The sequence below is a fragment of the Astatotilapia calliptera genome, chromosome 4, assembly GCF_964374335.1.
Source record: "Astatotilapia calliptera chromosome 4, fAstCal68.1, whole genome shotgun sequence".
Taxonomy (NCBI): domain Eukaryota; kingdom Metazoa; phylum Chordata; class Actinopteri; order Cichliformes; family Cichlidae; genus Astatotilapia; species Astatotilapia calliptera.
In genome coordinates this window covers 931,715-937,572 of record NC_137425.1, presented here as the reverse complement: position 1 = coordinate 937,572, position 5,858 = coordinate 931,715, and the positions used below count along the sequence as shown (strand labels likewise).

The window sequence follows — 5,858 nt, the reverse complement described above, 5'->3', positions numbered from 1 at the left end:
TGGCAGTCCTGCATGCACGACTGTCATAAAGCTGAGGACGACTGCTGCTAACCAGCACACACACTCAGACTGTCTGCAAATACTGATGCTGCAAATCAACCAATCAGATCACACGAGAGCCGCTCCGTGTCAGGATCTGCATCCCACAATTCAGTTCACAGCTGGAGTGAAACACGGAAACTCAAAGTAGAATTCACGTTCCACCAGTTGCAGCGAGTCATCCTGAAGCAGACCATCGCAGCACCGCGTCCGCCTGCTGCTCTGATGGTCCCGTTATGAAACGCCGTTAGTCTGACGCTGATGTAGCGGGACTCGAACCTTCCACATAATTGAGCTTCTGTCTCATCAGTCCACTGAACATTTCCCCAGACGTTTCGGGGATCATCCCTTGCAGCTCTCCGATGGAAAGCCTTAGAAATGTCTCTGTAAGCCAGACTGACGGACCTCAGTGACTTTGTTTCTCAGCTGTGAGCTCTGAGCCTCCTGACCTGCTGTCTGTCTACACTACGTGGTGCAAGACCAAAGCCAGGAAGCTCATGATCGACCCCTCCCATCCCAACAATGGACTCTTCTCACTGTTGAGGTCTGGGAAGCGCTTTCCTTAAGACCAGAACAGGCTGGACTCTCTCTTATACATCAGCAACTGTTTATTTGCACTTTATAATTTCCTAAATTTGTTCATCTGCACTTTGAATTTATGTTTTTTTTACCTTAAATTTTACTGTAAAGTTTTACATTTTAATTTGAATATTATGTACATTTCTTGGTAATTTAGTTTTATGTTTACTTTTATGTTTAGTTTTTTATGGTCGGCATTGCACAGCAACATTTCACTGCGTGTTGTACTATGATTGCATACGTGACAAATAAAATTTGTGCTGCTTTTAGACATGGAGTCGCCTGCTTTGCTCCAGCAGACAGGCAAGCACTAAGAGAATTTTAAAACCTCCTCACTTTGTACAGCAGTTGTGATGAAGGGTAAGTGTCTATAATTTGTCTGCAAATGTGTGTAATCTGTAATTTTTGCTGCATTTATGGGGACGGATTCAATGCTGGAGCCTCTGCTGGACGTTAGAGGAACTGCAGCTCTGAATGTTGATGTTCATTCATTTAACTGTATTTAGACATTTAAAAAGTGTAATGTCGCTGCTCAGAGGGAGAGAGAACTGAAACACACACATTGATCAGTTCATCAGGAGAGTTTTATTTGTGCACTTCTGAGAACGTTTAGGAACGTGTTGACGGATGTTTGTCGTCTCATTCGGTCTCCTGAGTTTCAGTGGTCACCTCTCCGTCCTCAGTGATCTCTTTGGTGACAATCAACACTTTGCGAGTGGTGGTTTTGGAGGAAGACGAGCTGTGGGAAACACAGAGACACAAATCCAGTTAATGTATCATCCTTTCAGCAAAAGCTACCTGTGCTGTTATTCAACATAGCAGTTGATTGAGATCAGTGCAGAGGTGCATCTGCTAACTTTCATATTAGGACGTTTAATCAGAGATCAGTAGCAAAGTGTTTGAAACCAAATCAGTGGGAAACGTGTAGCAGTAGCTGGTTCCTGATGATGGACGTGTGCCTGCTCACCTGTCCAGTTCTCCATCCAGCAGCCTTCTGTACTCTGCAATCTCCATCTCCAGCCTGGTTTTGATGTCAAGCAGCATCTGGTAATCTTGTCGCTGACGCTCCAGGTCGGCCCTCAGCTGCATCAACTGTTCTTCAAGAGACGTCACCTGCCGCTGGTAACCTGCCAGCATGCTGGCGTACCTGCTCTGGGTTTCGGCTAGAGTGTGCTCCAGAGACTTTTTCTGGGGATGAGAAGAAAGAGTCTCAGAAGATTTGCAGAATCGAACACTGAGGAAAAGTCAGCAGTCAAAGGTTAAAACTCACCATACTGAGCTGCGCTTGGAGCTCGATCTCCACACTTTGCAGGCTTCGTTTGAGCTCTGTGATCTCAGAGCGAGAAGACTGAAGAACCTCTGTGCTCTCAGTGACCGTCTTATTCAGCTCATCAGACTGGAAACACACAGACACACACACACACAGACACAGACACACACATAGACACGCACACACAGACACACAGACACACACACAGACGCACACAGACGCACACACAGACACACACACACACAGACACAGACACACACACAGACACGCACACACAGACACACAGACACACACACAGACGCACACAGACACACACACAGACACGCACACACAGACACACACACACACACAGACACACACACAGACGCACACACACAAAAGTCAGAAACACATCTGAAATGGTTGCAGGACCAACATCAGCACCTATGCAGGCGACACTTTGCTGGCTTGATTTAATATGATGTTGCCTTATGCCAGGACACTTTAACTCTATGAGCACGTAGGAGCAAAATCAATGTTTAAGAGTAAAAGTTTTACTAATAGATCTTTACAGTTTTTTACTAAATCAGAGATTGAGTGCAGTTCCTCCTGTTGCCACTAGACTGCGTTAATAAACTCTAAGTTTTACTGGGGAAAACTCATCTTTTAGCCTTTGCTGTCACAAAGAGCTTCTGTTTCAGCTGTGTTTGTCTAAACAGATCGTATCTCAGACGAATTCATGGCTGTTTTGCGGTTAAGTCTCACCTTGGTCTGGAACCAGGCCTCCAGGTCTCTGCGGTTCTTGGTAGCAACGTTCTCGTAGTGATCTCTGATTTGGGCCATAACTGCATTCAGATCCTCCTGAGGAGCAGCATCCACCTCCACGTTCACCTGACCGCTCATCTGGGAGCGCAGCGCGAGCAAGTCCTGCGGAAGAAGAAAGCATCGCCCGTAATGCAGAGATGGAGCTTTAATAACTAATAATTCATGCAATAAGTTTTACTTTGGGTCTTGAATTTCAGTCTTCTCTCTAAACACATCAGCCTGTTCTAAGTCTAATAGTTTATAAATGTGCAATCATAGTTATTTCATCCATTTAATTATTATTTTCTTCATAGTTGGTCTCTGGTTTTACTCCCACCTCCTCGTGGTTCTTCTTCAGGTGGATGAGTTCCTCCTTCAGAGACTCGATCTGCATCTCCAGGTCGGATCTCGTCATCGTCAGCTCGTCGAGGACCTTCCTCAGCCCAGCGATGTCAGCCTCCACACTCTGACGCATGCTCAGCTCGTTCTCGTACCTGTACAGCAACGAGCAGCATCGAATGAGTCATCCAAACCGTGGGAGCTGTGGGAGCTGGACCTACTTTACATCTCAGTGGGAAGCCTGGTGTGGATGGTGGGTGTTTTTTTGCATGTGGTCACATGAGAGAGTTTTAGGGTTACTTGCAAATATTTCTGGAGATGCTCAGTCCCAAACATCAGAACTCTGATCTTGGAATTCAGAATCCATCCTTTAGAGTTTCTTTGCTTAGTGGTGGATGCAGCTTAAATACTGAAGCAGTGCATTCGACGTGCACTAACCCCAGAAGATTGAAAGTGACTCACTTCATTTTGAAGTCGTCAGCAGCCAGCTTGGCGTTATCAATCGTCAGGTAAAGGGATCCATTTGTGTTGGTGGCGTCCAGGATCTAAAACAGAAGGAGGAAATATTCAGGCCTTAACTGTGGAGTGTTGTTGGGATGAGGATATCATGTGACAGGCGTGGCTCCCTGCCCCGGCCTCACCGCCAGTTCACCACCTGCTGCAGAAATGATTAACAAACAATAAGAATATGCAAAGTGCAAACAAATTCCCCCTCGTGGTTTCATGTACAACCAGAGAGGTGACCTCGGGTGTGGCCGCACCTGCAGGAAGTCACAGATCCTGCTGCAGGGCGCGTCGGAGACGGGGGTCGGTTTCACGCACCTCCCGTGTTTCACATGACCTCACAGCTCTATTCTCTCTTTTGTGTCTCGTCTTAGTGGCATCTCACCAAGACGTTTCACTGAGAACGAACTCGAGCCAAAAACGTCACCACATATAAAAGTGCAACATGTCTGACATGGAAAACCATCAAGCAGCAGCCGAGCTCCGGCAGGACGAGCCGCCGCACGCCCTCCCCAGATCCTCCTCATGATACACTTTGGTATTTTCGCCATGTTTACAGATGAGAAAGAAGCTGCTCTCACCTTGTCCTGCAGGTCCTTTATGGTGGCGTAGTAGGCAGAGTAGTCGTTCCCCTCTACTTTGGTCTTCTTCTCAAGGAACTCCTTGATCTTCAGCTCCAGGTTGGCATTGGCCGTCTCCAGGTTGCGCACCTTCTCCAGGTAGGAGGCCAGGCGGTCGTTCAGGTTCTGCATGGCCATCTTCTTGTTGTCTGAGATATCAACGGCGTCGGCCAGCTCGAAGCCACCAGACCCGAGACCTGCGGCAGCAGAGGAGAAGTTCCTGGGAGCGCTTGTGCTGGAGATGCGGACGTTGTGTCCCCCGGCGCCGCCGTACATGCTGTCGGCCCTCATGGAGCCGGGGCGAGATCCTGAGAGACGGTAGGACAGGTTGGACATGCTGGAGACTTTTTTCTGCTCTGGACAGAGACGAGGAGAGAATGAACCGGAGACCAGCTCAAGCTGCTTTTATGCAGGTGAGGGAGGGATTCAGATACGGCCCCCGCCCCAGCGCAGCACTCCACCCATACCCCCACCCCCACCATGCCTCGGGGCAGGCTGAAAGGAATTTTGTATGTGCCTTTCGAAATCTACGTCCATACCTGAGTCTCTGAGGTGAGTGGGTGTCCCCCCCTCCTCAGATCTGATTCATCGTTTCAAACCGAAGTGTCCTCTCTCCCACGTCCAACGGATTCCTGCCATCGTGTCGCAGCCTGTCTGTTGTTTCTGTGTGTTGTTTTTGTGCCCTGCAGGCCTGCAGCTGCTCCTCCTCCTGCTTATTGTGCAACCAAACAATGAAACACTTTGTTCCCGGCCTGCATTCTGCCTCCACCTGCTGTCAGCAAACACGGAGGGACAGCGCTCCACACCAACATCAGGACAAGAACAACACGGAAAAACACGGAAACACGATTATCTAAGATATTCGTGTGACGAGGCTGTGATTGGTGTGTTTGTCACGCTACGAATCAGGAACTGCTGTTTGAGTAAATAAATGAAATCAAAATCTTCAGACAGTGAAGCATACGTCTGTACATGCTCACACTTCTTAATGTAGTGTTTCAGTTCAAATGTTTAATGAGGTTTATATTAGCCTGTAGTGCAAATATGGTCCCTGAAGGGTTTGATTCACCTCAAGGTCAAAGGTCAAACCTTCCTGTACTCTTCATTTTACTCGACAGTGACCTTCTTGTGTCATTAAATAAAAAACAAAAAACAAAAAATAAGGTGACAAACCACACTCCAAGAAATGCTGCGTTATTTTCAGCTGCTGGGTAAAAGCCGCAGGTTCGTGCGTCGGGTTATTGTCACCAAATACTGGTTCAGAAATCATGACTCAGGAGTCGGTGATGTGCCGGGTTCTTCAAGAACTTGACTACTTCTGTTGGGTCATCGGTCGGGTAGCTTTGATCAAATATTGGGTCAAAATTCCACCCAAGTGTTGGGTTGAAGATAAGCCTGAGAAGAAGCCACATCTTTCTTCACAAACTGCCTTTTTCAACCAAACTGTGACCTGATCAGATGTCACTGGACTTCTCCTCTACTATGAAATAAAACATGGTAAGAAAAAGTGAAATCTAGCAGTTTGAAAATTACAGGGTTGATAATTTATTGGTTTAATCTAGAACTTCACCAACTCATTAAACGTCTTTTAACAGATAACACCGGCTGTGATGAAGAAAGTTATTCTACTTAAAAAGTTTCTACTTTAAAGTTGTTCTTTGACATGAGGCTGAGGTTGTCAGATCACAGAACGAAGGCAGTTTGAGATTGGGTGCATTTGTGGG

At 47.0% G+C, this 5,858-nt stretch overlaps 1 pseudogene across 1 annotated transcript; it reads right to left on the bottom strand.

Moving 5' to 3' along the window:
- Positions 1-1,184: 1,184 nt before the first annotated feature.
- Positions 1,185-4,631, bottom strand: LOC113020132 (keratin, type I cytoskeletal 50 kDa-like; annotated as a pseudogene). The gene is made up of 7 exons (XR_013908430.1): positions 4,096-4,631; positions 3,473-3,555; positions 3,009-3,165; positions 2,633-2,794; positions 1,889-2,014; positions 1,586-1,806; positions 1,185-1,357 (listed from the first exon to the last, which is right to left on the bottom strand). The product of XR_013908430.1 is annotated as a keratin, type I cytoskeletal 50 kDa-like (transcript).
- Positions 4,632-5,858: the final 1,227 nt, after the last annotated feature.